The following is an 18,162-nucleotide window of genomic DNA, read 5'->3' as shown; positions in this document are numbered from 1 at the left end:
CTCTGGAGATTGTCATCATTGGCGCTGCAAATACATAGTCCACAATTAAATATTATTGATAATAATGTAGACTTATATACCATGTACACTCTCAAAGACAGAGACCTATTCAGATGCGTAAGCATCCACATACAAGTGGGAAGGCAGCCAAGCAGTAAGCTGGCGCTTACAATTTCCCAAGCTCTGAGATCCTTTGTATGTTAAGATGAATCCGCCAATTAATATTCATGATAAAAGATTGGGTCGCGACTATGAATATGGCTCTCAAAATTCAAGGCTATCGCAAAGAGAGGTGCTATGATTCACAGACACAGCCTGCAGTAGTTTCAGGGTAGGGGCCTATGTTACTTTAAATTTGGTTGTAATTTTCAGCATTGGGATGTTTAGGTAAGCCTGCTTAAATTGTATGGGTTTTTTTTATCTTCGAGAGGAAACTGGAAAATCTGGAGTAAACCGATGCGAAACATGGAGATATAAACTCAGAAAGGCACTCGGGCCATTCATGCTGTGCGGCACAAATGTTACCACTGTGCCACCCTGCCTTCCCTTTTAGTCACGTTAATAACATCAGCCTGATTATGGCATGGGCCAGTGTGGAGTCTTACCTCAGTGGAATGCTCAGGATTTTCACCGCCACCAGGGTGTTTGTCTTGTGGTCAAGACACTTGATCACTATGCCTTGACCGCCCATCCCAATGATCTTCAGCACCTCATACCGAAAGTTGAGGTGCTCGTGTTTAACCTGCGCAACAATCACACAGTGGTTAAGTGCCGATTCAATTGAGGCTCATTCAATCAGTGCTCGTTAGACAATGCATAGAGAGACTTAATCCATGCAGTGACAAGGAGCACGAGTTACTGAAGTAGCCGAGCTTTGTCAATTCTAGTGAAGGGTGAAGACAAGACTTGATGTGCTCATTTGCCATGCTAGATAACCATTTTCAACACACTTTTGGCACACAGCACGAAGGGCCTGGGTTAAATGTGCAGCTCAGTCTCTTTTTGCGTGGAGTTATTTTCTACCCCTCTTTAGAAAATTGTGAGTGTGTAGAGTTTGTATGCTTTCCCCTTGTTCTGCATGGCTTACATGCTGGTTCTTTGAAATCTGCCCATTGGTAATAAACACTCACAATGTAACCGGTGATGACCAACCATGCTGAAAACGTACCTGCAAATTGATCAATTGGTTTTACACACAGCAACCTCGCTAAATACTGCAATAAATTGTCAGAACCGTCCTGAAAATTTAATGGCAATGTTGCTATCAGAATCAAAGTGTATTTCTAGAGTAAATACATTGACATCAAATACCAACTGCATATATGCAGGTAATTTTTCAGCATTGATATATTTGGCCAATACCAGTTACAACGAGTGTGTGACAACACCGTGGTGTGAGGACATTGTCGTTGATGATGGTGTACCTGATAACGCGATAATGATACCGTGTGCAGTTGATTATGCTGAATGTGATGACGATGTTTATGATGATGATGACACCCGAAGTAATAACCAGGGTGGCCTGCCGTATTTATTCCACAGACTTTTGCAACGAGCAGCAAGCCCACTACCACCGAGCCATGGCATCGCCTCCAAGGCGGGTATTTTGCGGAGTGCCTTACCGGAATATAATTGTCGTCTTCATCATCGTAACCATTATTGTAGAAGCCCCGAGCTTGATTTTGGAGCCCAAAGTACCATATCTCCTGCATGGCTAAGAGCTCTGTTCGCTCACTTTCTTTCAGGTAGCTGCCGTAGAGCTGCAAAATTTCTGCAGAAATGGCAACAAAAACAATAATTAATACATTATTATTACTATGCTTGTTTCTTATCTTAGATTCATATCGCGCCTTATTCCAATGTGCATTACACCAATTACAACATTGTGCATAAGATGATAATAGTTGAGACAAAGCAGGGTTATTAAAAGTGGTGGTGTAGGTATGGTGACAGCAGAACAGGCATGAGAGGTTAAGGAGGGGTGAGGGTAGGCCTGGTCTTGAATGAGGGTCGGGGGTTAGGGAGCAGCAGTAGAGGTAGTGATAGAAGTGATGATAGGGGTCGAGGTAGTGATATGGGTTGAGGTAGGCTTGATCGCAGCTGAGGGACAGAGTCAGAGAGTAGCAGTAGGATGGGCAAGGGAGAAGAGATGGCTTTTATTTAAGGGAGGAACGGAAGTAGGTTTTCCACGGACAGCCTTGTTCTTGCCGAGTTATTACAATAGGGGCTGATGGTGTAATCAGAACTGAATAGCTGCTGGTAATTGTTAAGTCTTTAAAGTTTGGCCAATGACTGTAACAGTTTGTTTTTTTACGTGAGGAAACTGGAGTCCCTGAAGGAATCTCGTGCGGAACAGGTCGAGAACATAAACTCAACATGCAGTGACATCCGAGTCAGGAATCAAACCCACGCCTTCTTGCTGTGTTACCACTGTAACACCTTGCTGTCCAAACTTTAGATGCCGTGTGAAAGCACATTGGAACATAGGAAATAAATTAATCATTTTGTCATAAGTCTGGTTGACAACGAAGGAGAAAACAGACTTACGTAAATATGTGAGTTGTATTTAAATGGTAACTCTCACTTTCATAAGCACGGTTGCTAGGTATTACAGCAACACTTCCACTACACAGGCCAATCAGCTGCCAATCAGCTGAAAGCAAAATTAAGCACCCATGCAATATGGCTACCTTCACATCCCCCAACCAACATGGCTGACGCAATGTCCTCCATGTAGAAAATGGACAACTTGACATCACCCGTACAAGAAAACCAGCACGATGTCACCCATGCCATATGGCTCACTTAAAGTCACCTCTAGAATATGGCAACCAGGACATCTTCCATGAAACATTGCCGCCGTCACATCCGCACTCCACGATGTAGCATGGCCGATGTGACATCACCAATGCAACATGGCTGATATGATGTTCCCCATAATTGTTATTACCATGCGGGGTTTTGCACTGGATGGTGGCTCCGTCTTGTGAGTCTGAGAGTGCACTCCATCTCACGTCTTTCCTCTGTATCTTTCTCGATTGGCTTGACTACACACACAAAAACAAATGTCCACAATATAGCGTTTAACAAACTGTTGGAGCAAGTGCAGTTATTGAGCACTGAGCCAGCATTTCTGAAATCTTCGCTTCCAAATTCAGGAGGGTCCTGGCATGTTTTTTTAGCAGTGCGTAATGTTACTGGGTGTAATCCCAATGTATTAATATGCACATTGTTTTTGGAAGAGGAACACATGGAATAGAGAATATACGCAGGTGAATGACAACAGTCAAACTCTTAATAAAAAGGACACATTGTGGCAATAAGCGATGTTGACCAATGGTCAAGGAAAATAACAGTGACAGCCAAGTAATGGAGCACTTCCGAGAGATCGTCCAACTGGAGAAGGAGCGATAAAATCATCTCAGCTAGCAGGAGCTCAACGGAATATTATATCACAGGATATTTAGAGGTGTCATCGGCTTGGGGAGGCCTTCATTCAGCAGTGGAGAGATAAAAATGCTGTAGATGTTCTGGTTAAAATAGACATTCAGGTACACAGACAGGATCTCAGTCAGACACTGTTTGATACCTAGACACAGGCAGGTAGACACACAGCCAGGCAGAATTTGTGAGGAGAGAGAGTAGAGAACACAGGCACGTGAATCACATATTCGCCCATACATCACCACGCGAGTTGAGGAGCCGTACCTCCATGTTGGCGACGTGCAGAGCAAGTTTCGTAGAGTGTTTGTGTCTCACACCTTCTGGGTTTCTGTGAGGAAAGCGGGAGACGAGTCTAGGGTCGTACACAGTCTACGATCATTTCTCAATAAGATTCACATCTCTATATCGTGAAATCCTGAACATTTATATAATTATTCATTTGGGATTGCACATCGCCCTCTACTGGCAGACTAATGGCCACTTGCAGACCAAGTTCTGAGCCACCTTGTGACCCACAGGGATAGCTATCACGAGAGGTTGAGAGGGGTGAGTATGGGGTGAGACAGAGCAGCAAAATCCATCATTGTACTGCACTTCTATGCTCCCCCATCCCATGATTTAACCACAGCTCCAACACAAACCCACATCGTCAAAACGGACATCCATCATCAACACGAACCCATATCATCGACACGGACTCACATCATCAACACGGACCAACATCATCAACACAAACACAGTTTAACACGTAGGCTTTCACGACTAATATCATCCATAATAGAGGGTTTTTTGGGTTAAATATATAAATGTGTCGTTAAAACCCGCCACCACCCGACACAGACAACTAGTAAGGGTTGTCACTTAAACAGAACATGCCAATTCGTCACTAGTACAGAACACCGGTGCGTTGCAGAGCCAAGCCACAACATTTACAATTTGAGCACGACGTTTAGCCACTAAGGGGCCGTCCATAAATGACGTCATGCGATTTTGGACGATTTTTGACCCCCCCCCCCCCCGTCAAACGGCATCACAAAAAGTCAGACCCCCCCCTCAAATATGACGTCACAAAGCTCTGCCCCCCCCCCAAAAAATATATAAACATGCTTCAAATCGCTTTAAACTGTCATTGTAGTGCACTGATGTAGGAGAAAACATGTATTAAAAAGTCTATTTAATTAAGTAGAATGTGTTGCCTATATTAAAAGTTTCGCATTTTAATGTGGCGTCACATTTCTCAAACCCCCTCCCGCCTCGTTACACATCGTCACAAATGTCTGACCCCCCCCCCCCCCTCCCCAAGGTGCGTGACCTCATTTATGGAAGGCCCATAATTACCACAAGTTTCATCAGGCGACATACATATTTGTGGAGAAGTCTAACTGTTCCGTTATTTATATACACACATTAACATGGACCCAAATCATCAGACCCACATCATCAATACAAACTCATATCAACAAAACGGACTCACATCATCAACACGGACTTGCATCATGAACACAAAATCACATCCTTAACACATGAAGCTGCCGAGTGAAACCAAGTCTCACTCTGATTCTTTCCCACTCTGCTGCTCTTTCCCCACACCTCTTCCACTCTCACCTGTTCGAGTATTCGCTCGGAGTGGCTTCAGCTGCTGTCTTCTGCGTCCGTCTCCTCCACGTGTCTCTCGAACATTGAGGGCACGTGGTCCGAGACCGGATGTCGTAGGATATTGCGTCACGGTGACGTCAAGACGGTTGATCTCCGCCCCCTTTTACAACTTCCGGCGCCGCGCGGCCACGTGGGTGAGTGACGTCATGGCAGCCCACGTTCCTCTTCCGGGTGTCGTGGCCGTCAATGGTGACGGTCCTGGGCCCCTAGCTCTGGGTCGACTCAGGCCGCGTGGCTGACGGGATGTGTACAAAATACTTCGTCACTAGAAGGGTGAAGGTGCAGCCCTGCAAGTGCTCGCTCTCGCCGCTGCTGGAGGACGGGTACGACGAGAGCAAGCTCTGGAGAAGCGCTTCTGGAGGTGTATTTATTGCTTTTGGCCTACTCTTCCACGTCGGCAAGTACATCCTTGGGTAAAGGTGAGAGAGTCCCGACACTTTACCCACCGCACAACGCGTGTTGGCAGAGTGGACTTGCAATGCAGTGCCTGAGTCGGCCCTTCAATTGCCTTTCTCATTCACCCACTGCGTTCACTCGGCCACAAGTTCTTTGACCTACGTAGAGACTCCTCGACTCGCATAGAGACCCGCAGTCCCCAACTGATCGACTTAATGTCCCTCACTTTGCAGGCCTGTGTTGTGTTTAACTTCGCTTAGATCCCAGGTTCCAATGCGGGAATCAAACTGCGCAACCGTGATTAATCCGGGTTCTCACGTGTGGCAATTTGATGGTCTCTGCGCTGATACCAATTACTGTACCTATTTAGAAACCCATAGACTCATAGAGACCCACATGCTGACCCAGATCATTTTTTAGATGCTCAGACTCACAGAGATATCCCCAGACTCGCCTAGAGACCCATCGACTTGTGTGGACAGCCCTACACTTGCACGGAGACGCATTTAGACCAATAGCCTCACGCAGTCCGTTCCATTCTTGTGTCTGGCAATATGTTCAGGAACTAAATGCCGACGTCAACGTCTGCTCCTCGCGACGGGAGACCTTCAGCAGACAGAGTTCGTGTCGTTTTGCTGTTCCTCCGTTGACGGAGCGCAGACTTACAGTGAGTACACTGCACTCACTGTACATAGTCTGGGTTGCATTGGCCACAGTCGCACTGCTGTGGCTCGCGTTTTTAACTTCACATTGGCGAGGGAGATGGACGCAACGGCCTCCTGGCGATGTTCTGACTCGGCTGATGATCGCACCGCCAGTGTCTGCGAGGAGGAATGTTTGAGCCACGAGGTGCGATGCTGTTGGTCTCGATCCAGGTGTTTATTCTTGGAGGCCCCTTCATCCCACTGCCATATTAAGGTTGTTCTCAGCGTTTAACACCAGTAGTAAGTTTTGTTATGAAGGTCGTCAGCTGTGATCTTGTCCGTTCCTTGCGTTGGATAACAACCTATTGCTATACAACAACCTATTGCTATACAAGCCGTAAGTGTATAACTTGTGTAAAGCCCATTGAGCTCTACAGCTTTGTTCTCAGACATACCTCTTAAAGGCCATTATGGCCTCTAACCTGGCCATTATGAACCTGAGACACCCAGACCCAGGGCTTGAGGCCAGGATCTCAGCAGTGTTGGCTTAGTGTCTGACCTAGCCATTATGAACCTGAGAGAGACACCCAGACCCAGGACTTGAACCCATGATCTCAGCAGTGTTGGCTTAGTGTCTCTGACCAAGCCATTATGAACCTGAATGAGATACCCACACCTAGGGTTTGAATCTAGGATCTCAGAAGTGTTGCCTCAGTTTCTCTGATCCAGCCATTATGAACATGAGATAGACATCCAGACCCAGGGATTGAACGCAGGATCTCAGCAGTGTTGGCTCAGTGTATCTGACCCAGACATTATGAACCTGAGAGACACAGCCAGACCCAGGGCTTGAACCCAGGATCTCAGCAGTGTTGCTTCAGTGTCTCTGACCCAGGTATTATGAACCTGAGAGAGACACCCAGACCCAGAGCTTGAACCCAGGATCTCAGCAGTGTTGGCTCAGTGTCTCCGACTCAGCCATTATGAACCTGAGAGATACAGCCAGACTCTTTTGTTCTATTCGGTAAAGTCACGTAGGTATAAAATAAAACAACAAAAATCACGACGTTTCGGCCACAACACAAGTGGCCTTCATCAGGTGAAGGGGACCAGACTGTCTCGAAGACTGCACTGGAGTGAAACAGAGCCAAGCTCAGACCACGACTTTTAAGCTGTGTTAGAGGGATTAAGGTGCCTTGAGAAAGGAATTAACATAAAAAATAGCATTTAATTGGCGGACCTAGCATGATGAAAGGTGTAGAGAGGGTGAACATGCGGGTGCACATGCACTCGCATGTGCTGCGAAAGTTTGGGGTACCACTACTTGAAAAAATACACTGTGCCATTGAAAATTAGTTTAATGTTTGGTTCGATTTAGAACATCTTTCCAATGGTTGCTTAATTTGAAACCATCTTCTCGTTTGAAATTGTGTCTTGTGTTTGTAGATCTGAATTGCCTCGTGAACAAATCTCTAATAAAAACCCGTGAGTTTGCAAAGATCCTTGGTATCAGTGATAGCCAATGTTTTCATGGAGAAATTTGAATCGGACGCCATCCAGACTTCCACCCTCAAACCTTATTTTTTCCTACGTGACTTTACCGAATAGAACCAAAGAGTGTGGATCCTTGCAGTCACGAAAGCTTCAAATCTAGAATAGATACAGCCAGACCCAGGTCTAGAACCCAGGTTCTCAGTGCTGCTGGCACTGAGCATGCACACATTCAAATACACATCAATTTTTGCCATAGATTCAACGTAAAAAATATACAGGAAAACAATACAGTACTTGCAAATTGAACTTAACCTATTTTGGCAGAGTCTGGCAGTGCTGAGACATCAGAGTTCAGTTCTCGAGTACTGTTGCGAAATGGAATAGGCTACGTACAGAGACTGATGTCGTGGGGAAGAGTTGGTGAGGTCATGATGGGGTCACTCCTACAGCATTGTTAGTATCCCAAACGTGCTAGCAACGAATGTGCACGCGTCAACTTCTCCACCTCACGATTGTATTAGAACTTCCTCTACCGGATCCTTTAGCAAATAACATTTTCATTTTACGCAATTGCCATCCCACAACGCTGCAACATCAAATTAGGCGATCCTTTATGCAGATGATACAAAAACAAAAGCACCACTTCGCAAATCATAAAACTAAAAGATGAATAGATAAATAACTAGAGAAAAAATGGCCAAGAGAAAATGATCATCACATACTCTCATTTACAGGAAAAATAATTAATTTTTTAAATTAATTTTTTAACGTATCAAACATCGGAGTCCCGGTAGACTCTCCTTGGATCTCTTCCGGGCAGCACGTCCCACTCGGCAAAGACCCCAGGGCTGCCCAGGACAAGCTGGTGGGACAATGTCGCTCGGCTGGCCTGGGAATGCCTGGAAATTCTCCAGGAAGAGCTAGAGTCTGTGTATAAAAGTGTCGTGTATAGTTGTTTAGTGTATAGTGTAGTAGTGTAGAGTAATGTAGTGCTGGAGTCTATCACCAGGGAAAAGGAGTCTGGACCGCCCTACTAAACATGCTGCCGCCGCGACCCTCACCAAAACAAGCGGACTGAGAAACAAACGAACATTGGGGCACATTGGTGGCATAAAATGCCGATAATGACGTTTAAAAAAAAAGCTAAATATCCACCGATGTATATGTCGGGCTCTAGTTTTGAGGATTTCGCCAGCTTTCCAGATGCACCGGGGCACTTTACCTTCCCGTGTAATTTTCATTATTTGCCAAATTAATATAATTTTCACTTGGGATGAATTTCAAGTATTCCAAAACAGCCCTTGCACTCTGCAAAAGTGCCCACTGTATCGTTCTAATTATAACTCACGTTTCTTCCCCTGTGCTTTAAAATGGTAGTTTAACTATTCATGAAATTGAAACGTTTATTGCGTGTAATGCCTTTTGTTTAAATTTCACAGAGAGTAGAGAGAATGTTTCAGAATTGCTGGAAAGCACAGACACGCTGGAAGGGCAGGCAGAAGCACTGCCAACAATTTCCCAAGCGCTATGGCCCGACAGTAAGATGTTTCGCCAACTCCATTAATGGGTGTTTATTGTGCTCCTGTAAGCGAGTGTGTGTGTTATCAGGCTCATGTGGAAGAAGCTCGTGATGGACACTACTGGGCAGTTGGATGCAGCGTCCAAGGATAGCGGAGGGCGCAGGAGTGACGCTCACAACAACGAGAGGCTCTCCAGGTGGCTAAAACTGAACGAGTTGGCACAGTGGGGAGCACAGGTGGTTCATCTGCCTGCCATCTCAGTCAGTTAACTCACAGCATCTTGGTCTGTTTCATGACCTGTCAGTGGGCCTTCGGCACGTCACGTGACTACAACGTGCACGTAGCCTGGCACAAGCACTGCGGTGATCTCACTGCCACATAGTCGTGAATGGTGGCTGTAGTTGTGTAAGAATATTTGTATAACTTGCATTGGATGCGTCTTATAATTCAGTTGAGGTGTGTTATAATGTGCGTTATTACAAGGTATCGGGGAGCGGTGGTGCATTGGTTAACTCAGATCTATGAACCCGGTGACCCGAGTTAGATACCCGCTCACAGCCAACAGCAGTGATGATTATCTAAACTGATGCTAGGCCTCTCTCTAGGTCAACTCAGCCTCAAATGAGTACCTGGTGCAGTGTGTAAACATCGCCATTGGGGAGACAAATGTGGTTGGGCGTGGTGCTTGCCACCCATCTCGTGTGCTGTGCGGGCCATCATAGGCGCTTGCGAACAGCACCTCCCCCAACTGTCAGTTAAGGCTCTACAGGGGATATTTGTCTTCGTATTACAATGATTGGAGGTTTAATTACACATGTAAAGCTTATTGCAGCTGTGTAACAAATATTTTAATTGCCAAAGGTTTGACGGATATTTTTTGATATATTGATGAACTGTAGTACTGCCTTCCCATCGTTGGGAAACGAATTGATTCCTGCAAGATGAAAAAAGAAATTACTAATTTTTTTTTTACATTTTGAGATCTGCATAACGTGAATCAAATCAGAAATGTGGACACTGACGAAGCACAGAGAAAAAAGCTGAAGGGCACGGAAATGGTCCAGAGTCTCAGCTCCGTGAGGGATTCCTGGGTAACCCAGCGTAATCATATCGCATTCCAAAATGACGCTCCCGTCTGGTTACGTGAGACCGATGGAACGATCGGGATGAGATTGGGGGATATTGATGCACACATACACACAAAGATGCCCCGTATAGCCCTTACAGACTTGGGACAAGTGCTATTAGTGAGCAGCACCTATATGGAGGCTGGCATGGCACACGGGGGGGAAGGAGGGGGGGTGTTGGCCAGCACGACCCAAAAATCCCCATCATGGTGGTGAATGCCGTGCAGTTGTCATCCTCAGGCAGTTCGCGTGCGTGTGGTGATGGTTGCGCGTGGTTGTCGTGCTGAGTGATGGGAGTCGATGTATGAGTTGAAGCAGTCTACGCGGGGGTGAGAGTCTTAGTTCATATTTAACACGAGAATGCCTTCGTGTTAAACTTTTACAGTTCTCCCGAGCCCATCATACTGTTGCTACTCCGGCGCACCAGCTACGACCAGGCGTACCCCAACCCCTATCACTACCCCAACCCCAACTCCTATAACCACCCGTATCACCACCCTTACCCCTATCACTACCCCAACTTCTATCACTACCCCAACCCCTATCACTACCCCAACTCCTATCACTACCCCAACTCCTATCACTACCCCTCCTTAACTGCTTCCGCCTGTTCTTGTCACAATAACTACACCACAAATTTTAATAACCCCGCTATTTATCTAAACCACTATCATGGTACGCACAATTTTATAATAGCCACCAATTGTTTATGAATAAGGCGCTGTATAGATTTATATAATATCAGATAGTACATTTTCTCTAAGCTTTATACAATTGCATCTCCAAAAGCTGTACAATGACAAAAACAAAAACCCTCCTTCCCTTCAGCCTCCCCTTCCTCCACCAACTCCGTCCTCTCCTCCATGCTCTCCTCCACAACCTCTGTCTTCTCCAAGACACTTCACACAAGCCAAGATACTTTGAACCCAGGCCGCACCAGCAAACGAGGCAACATTGTTTAATGTATATTTACAAGTTAATTTTACAACGTATATTACAATGATAATCATAACGTATGGTGTGTGTGGGGTCTAGTGTCTTGGCTGCAATTGTCCCCTGGTCCATCGCTTGCGTCCGCTGATGAGCATTGTGCCACTGCTGGTTCGGCGCTGGCTGCTCCCAAGGATCGTCTGCGCCATTTTGCAACGTTCAGGGTGTCCTGCCTTTGATCCATCCTGGGATTTACCAGGCCGGATTACAGTTCCAGGAACTCACAGATCCTTGAAATTCTGGACATTGGTGAGTTCCTCTGGCAAGCGAGGTTGGTTTGGCTGGGTTGTGAAACCCGGATGACCAGCCATGGCAAGGTCTAGCAGTCCATGTGTGTGTAGTGCGTGTGTGTGTTGTGTATGTGGGCGTGTGGTGTGTATGTGGGCATGCGGTGTGTATGTGTGTGTTGTGTGTATGTATATCTTGGGATGGGAAGAGGGTGAAGTGTGTGTATGTGGTGATAGTGGTGGTGATGATACTAATACACATCTATCATCACCACCCCTTGCGTCGTCATGGCTACTCTGCGGTGGACACTCCACCACAAAGCAGCCGGCGGCAGAAGAAAAAGCAGATTGCTTGTCCCACGCGAGCAAGTCGCGACCGCTTCTTCTTCTTCTGCTCTCTCGTCTCCTGCACCACCAACTCTGTCTTCTCATCCATGCTCTCCTCCGCAATATCCGTCTTCTCTGCAGAGGCCAGGGTGAGTGAGGGCTGCGCAGGAGTTGACCTGTGAAGGGACAGACACGACACCATTTCATATCCCGTCTATCGTTCGTTATTACTCTACAAGGTCACAACTCCCGATCATCCGTGCGTGAAATATCCCCGTTGCATTTTCACCTTGCTTCGCAACATTCACAACATCTTAAGACACAGTAGGGCTTTCCTTGGTAATTAAGGACAGTGATAAGAAGTAATAATATAAACACACAGGACACACACGCAGAGCGGCTTACCGTTGCACAGCGGCTGCAGAGGTTCTGTCGCTCTCCCTGTCGCACAGCGAGACTAGTCCCAGGTCAGCGGTGGCGACGACCGTGATGGTGGCAGTGGCGGTGGTGGTGTATGTGGTGGTTATGCCGGCAACAATGGTTGTGATGGTTGTAGTGGTCATAGTGGTGGCAGCGGCGGTGGCGGTGATGGTGGCGGCCGTTGTTTTAACTGCAGCTGCTCCGGGTTGCCCGGGTTCACCCGTGCCGATATCCTGCAGCCATTTATGTGCCAGCGCCTGCTCCGGTGTCATCCGAAAAACCGGGATCCATCTGTTGAGACACACAGACAGACGGGGCACATGCCGTGAATGATGATGATTGGAGGGTTTACATTCGTCTCCTCCCACCGGGTCCTAGAACTAATGTCAGCAGTAGTAGCAGTCATCCACTTTTGGTGATGATCACCAAAATCATCATCATTAACCATTTGCTGCTGTGATCAATGGCAGATACACCACCTGTGCTCCCAACTCTGCCACTTTGCTGCGTATTAGCCGCTCGGTGCTCTGCCCGTTGTGAGCGTTGCTCCTCCACCTTCTGTTGTTGCTGAGTGACGACTTCCGTCCACCTGCCAAATAGCCTCAAAGTGCACCTTGCCTGACATTTCCCTCTGTCGTATTTATCGAAACTAAACTCAACGCCGCTTGTAACATTCATCGCCAAATCCAACCAGGTCCACTTCCTCCAATGCCACATGAGCTCATCTCTACTTTGACATGACCCAGCAGTAACATGGCCCAGCAGTGACGGGGCTCAGCATTAGCACGTTGTTTGCTGTGTGTTGCAGAGGGTTACAGTGCAAATTCAGTGGCCGTCCTGGTGAATGCAGCGGGTGTATGAACCCTAAAAATACTCGCTGTTTGCTTCATAGAGAATGTTAAAGATCCTGTCATGTAATTTGCAAGATTAGGCCATTGTGTGCTGACATCACGGTCAAAATTAGACGAAAGAATGTACTGCTTGTTAGCAGGGCCGTCCATAGGGGGTGTGGGGCCCACGGCCAATCTCACCGTGTGGGCCCACCGACGCCTTCAAACTAAAGCGGAAGTGTTACATCTGACACCACCGTGACATCGAAGCATGGCACCCCTCAAGTTACTCGACTTGAATGTACAGTGTGCCTCGATATACGTCGTTAATTCGTTCCAGAAGGTTGGACTTATACCGAAAATGAGGTATACCAAACGAATGTTTCCCATAAGAAATAAAGGGAAAGGAAATAATCCGTTCCAGAGTATAAGAAATGATATTTTATATGGCATATTATTTTCAGCCCGGGCTTCGGTCTTCGTGTTGGCAGAGAACTCCCTGCGCTTTGCGCGGTCACCCTTATACCCGTTTGTGGCCAGGTGTAATCAATCCCATTATGAACATGAGAGAGACACCCAGCCCCAGGGTTTGAACCCAGGATCTCAGCAGTGTAGGTTCAGTCTCTCTGACCCAGCCATTATGAACCCAAGAAAGACACCCAGCCCCAGGGTTTGAACCTAGCATCTCCAAAGTGTTGGTTCAGTGTCTCGGACCCAGCCATTATGAACTTGAGAGAGACATCCAGATCCAGGGCTTGAACCCTGGATCTCAGCAGTATTGGCTCAGTGTCTCTGACCCAGCCATTATGAACCTGAGAGAAACACCCAGACCCAGGGCTTGAACCCAGGTTCTCAGCAGTGTTGGCTCAGTGTTTCTGACCCAGCCGTTATGAACCTGAGAGACACAGCCAGACCCAGGGCTTGAACCCAGGTTCTCAGTGCTGCTGGCTCAGTATCACGGAGCTGGCCATTACGACCCCTCAGCCTCATGGTTACAACTAAACATCTTCACCATCGTGGTATATTAATCGCTCATTCAGCATTATACAATGTTTTCTCTCCCCAGATTAAACATTTTCACGTAATTCATAAAAAAATAACCGGATTACAAGAGCCCGAATTATGCCAGCTGTTTTGGGTTCGATGTCGATACCGATCGGAGAGTCCCAGTCCACTGATTGCCAATATATCAACTGATGTTTTGTATTTTAAAAAATGCTAAATGTTTTAATCAACATGAAAACCTCTTATTTTATTAAACGTTCCATATTTGAGAACATTTCACTTAAATTATTATATGAATGAGCATGCACACAAATTAAAATACACACATCAATTATTTTTCAATGGATTCAATGTTAAAAATAGTTGAAAAACAATACAGTAAATTTTGTTTTAAAGCTTTCTTGACTGCAGGGATTCATATTCTTGGTTCTTTCGGTAAAGTCACGTAGAAGGGAAACAATAAAATAATAAAAATATAATTGTTTTATATAATATATAATTGTTTTAATTGTTTTATGTAAAAATTTAATTGGTTTATATTTTTATTGTATTGTTTCCCTTCTACGTGACTTTACCGAAAGAACCAAAAATAACAATACAGTACTTGCAAATTGAACTTAATCTATTTTGGCAGAGTCTGGCAGTGCTCAGACATCAGAGTTCAGTTCTCGAGTACTGTTGCAAAATGGAATAGGCTACGTACAGAGACTGATGTCGTGGGGAAGAGTTGGTGAGGTCATGATGGGGTCACTCCTACAGCATTGTTAGTATCCCGAACGTGCTAGCAACGAATGTGCACGCATCAACTTCTCCACCTCACGATTGTATTAGAACTTCCTCTACCGGATCCTTTAGCAAATAATATTTTCATTTTACACAATTGCCATCCCACAGCGCTGAAACATCAAATTAAGCGATCCTTTATGCGGACGATACAAAAACAAAACCAACACTTAGCAAATCATGAAACTAAAAGATGAATAGATAAATAACTAGAGAAAAAATGGCCAAGAGAAAATGATCATCACGTACTGTCATTTACAGGAAAAAGAATATATTTCTTTCATTCATTTTTTTAACGTATCAAACATCGTGGTCCCAGTAGACTCTCCTCGGATCTCTCCCGGGCAGCACGTCCCACAAGGCAAAGACCCCAGGGCTGCCCAGGACAAGCTGGTGGGACAATGTCGCTCGGCTGGCCTGGGAACGCCTGGAAATTCCCCAGGAAGAGCTAGAGTCTGTGTATAAAAGTGTCGTGTATAGTTTAGTGTATAGTGTAGTAGTGTAGAGTAATGTAGTGCTGTAGTCTATCACCAGGGAAAAGGAGTCTGGACCGCCCTACTCAACATGCTGCCGTCGCGACCCTCACCAAAACAAGCGGACTGAGAAACGAACGAACATCGTGGCACATTGGTGGCATAAAATGCCGATAATGACGTTCAAAAAAATATATAACGACCGATGTATATGTCGGGCTCTAGTTTTGAGGATTTCGCCAGACATCCAGATGCACCAGGGCACTTTACCTTCCCGTGTAATTTTCATTATTTGCCAAATTAATATAATTTTCACTTGGGGTGAATTTCAAGTATTCCAAAACAGCCCTTGCACTCTGCCAAAGTGCCCACCGTATAGTTCTAATTAGAACTCACGTTTCTTCCCCTGTGCTTTAAAATGGTAGTTTAACTATTAATGAAATTGAAACTTTTTTTGCATGTAATGCCTTTTGTTTATATTTCACAGAGAGCAGAGAGAATGATTCAGAATTGCTGGAAAGCACAGACACTCTGGAAGGGCAGGCAGAACCACTGCCAACAATTCCCAAGCTCTACGGTCCTACAGTAGGATGTTTCGCCAACTCCATTAATGGGTGTTTATTGTGCTACTGTAAGCGAGTGTGTGTCTTATCAGGCTCATGAGGAGGAAGCTCTTGATGGACGCTACTGGGCAGTTGGAAGCAGCGTCCAAGAATAGCGGAGGGCGCAAAAGTGACGCTCTCAACAACGAGAGGCTCTCCAGGCGGCTAAAACTGAACGAGTTGGCACAGTGGGGAGCACAGGTGGTTCATCTGCCTGCCATCTCAGTCAGTTAACCCACAACACCTTGGTCTGTTTCATGATCTGTCAGTGGGCCTTCGGCACGTCAAGTGGCTACAACGTGCACGTAGCCTGCCACAGGCGCTGCGGTGATCTCACTGCCACATAGTCGTGAATGGGGGCTGTAGTTGTGTCAGAATTTGTACAACTTGCATTGGCAGCGTCTTATAATTCAGTTGAGGTGTGTTATAATGTGCGTTATTACAAGGTATGGGGGAGCAGTGGTGCAGTGGTTAACTCGGATCTAAGAACCCGGCGACCCGAGTTAGATACCCGTTCACAGCCAACAGCAGTGATGATTATCTGAACTGATGCTAGGCCTCTCTCTAGGTCAACTCAGCCTCAAATGAGTACCTGGTGCTGTGTGTAAACATCGCCACTGGGGAGACAAAGGCGGTCGGGCGTGATGCTTGCCACCCATCTCGTGTGCTGTGCGGGCCATCATAGGTGCTTGCTAACAGCACCTGCCCCAACTGTCTCTTAAGGCTCTACAGGGGATATTGTCTTTGTATTACAATGATTGGAGGTGTAATTACACATGTAAAGCTTAATGCAGCTGTGTAATCAATATTTTCATTGCCAAAGGTTTGACGGATATTTTTTGATATATTGATGAACTGTAGTACTGCCTTCCCATCGTTGGGAAACTAATTGATTCCTGCAAGATGAAATAAAATTTTACCAGGTTTTTTTTTACATTTTGAGATCTGCATAACGTGAATCAAATCAGAAATGCGGACACTGACGAAGCACAGAGAATAAAAGCTGAAGGGCACGGAGATGGTCCGGAGTCTCAGCTCCGTGAGGGATTCCTGGGTAACCCAGCATAATCATATCGAATTCCCAAATGACACTCCCGTCTGGTTACGTGAGACCGATGGAACGATCGGGATGAGATTGGAGGATATTGATGCACACATACACACAAAGATGCCCCGTATAGCCCTTACAGACTTGGGACAAGTGCTATTAGCGAGCAGCACCTATATGGAGGCTGGCATGGCACACGGGGGGGAAAGAGGGGGGGTGTTGGCCAGCATGACCCAAAAATCCCAATCATGGTGGTGAATGCCGTGCAGTTGTCATCCTCATGCAGTTCGCGTGCGCGTGGTGATGGTTGCCCGTGGTGGTCGTGAACAATGGTGTGGCTTTGCTGAGTGATGGGAGTCGATGTACGAGTTGAAGCAGTCTACGCGGGGGTGGGAGTCTTAGTTCATATTTAACATGAGAGTGCCTTCGTGTGAAACTTTTACAGTTCTCCCGAGCCCATCATACTGTTGCTACTCCGGCGCACCAGCTACGACCAGGCGTACCCCAACCCCAACTTCTATAAACACCCGTATCACCACCCTTACCCCTGTCACTACCCCAACCTCTGTCACTACCCCAACCTCTATCACTACCCCAACTCCTATCACTACCCCTCCTTAACCGCTCCCGCCTGTTCTTGTCACAATAACTACACCACAAATTTTAATAACCCCGCTATTTATCTAAACCACTATCATGGTACGCACAATTTTATAATAGCCATCAATTCTTTATGAATAAGGCGCTGTATAAATTTATATAATATAAGATAGTACATTTTCTCTAAGCTTTATACAATTGCATCTCCAAGAGCTGTACAATGACAAAAACAGACACCCTCCTTCCCTTCAGCCTCCCCTTCCTCCACCAACTCCGTCCTCTCCTCCATGCTCTCCTCCACAACCTGTCTTCTCCAAGACACTTCACACAAGCCAAGACACATTGAACCCAGGCCACACCAGCAAACGAGGCAACATTGTTCAATGTATATTTACAAGTAAATTTTACAACGTATATTACAATAACAATCATAATGTATGGTGTGTGCATGTGTGGGGTGTAGTGTCTTGGGTGCAATTGTCCCCTGGTCCATCGCTTGCATCCGCTGATGAGCATTGTGCCACCGCTGGTTCGGCGCTGGCTGCTCCCAAGGATCGTCTGCGCCATTTTGCAACG

The 18,162-nt window shown here is 46.1% G+C and overlaps 2 long non-coding RNA genes across 2 annotated transcripts; one reads left to right on the top strand and one right to left on the bottom strand.

Annotated features, from left to right (window-relative positions):
* Positions 1–2,969: 2,969 nt before the first annotated feature.
* LOC142905743 (uncharacterized) lies at positions 2,970–5,110 on the bottom strand. The gene is made up of 3 exons (XR_012929771.1): positions 5,050–5,110; positions 3,709–3,772; positions 2,970–3,047 (listed from the first exon to the last, which is right to left on the bottom strand). It is a non-coding gene; the product is annotated as an uncharacterized LOC142905743 (long non-coding RNA).
* On the top strand, positions 4,765–9,481 carry LOC142905742 (uncharacterized). Its single transcript, XR_012929770.1, has 3 exons — positions 4,765–5,519; positions 6,059–6,163; positions 9,243–9,481. It is a non-coding gene; the product is annotated as an uncharacterized LOC142905742 (long non-coding RNA).
* The last annotated feature ends 8,681 nt before the right edge of the window (positions 9,482–18,162 follow it).

This window comes from Petromyzon marinus, chromosome 58 (genome assembly GCF_048934315.1).
Source record: "Petromyzon marinus isolate PM22_M1 ecotype Great Lakes invasive population chromosome 58, UKy_Petmar_22M1.pri1.0, whole genome shotgun sequence".
Classification (NCBI taxonomy): Eukaryota; Metazoa; Chordata; class Hyperoartia; order Petromyzontiformes; family Petromyzontidae; genus Petromyzon; species Petromyzon marinus.
The sequence above is the reverse complement of the archived record's forward strand: the minus strand, read 5'-3'. Positions and strand labels throughout refer to the sequence as shown.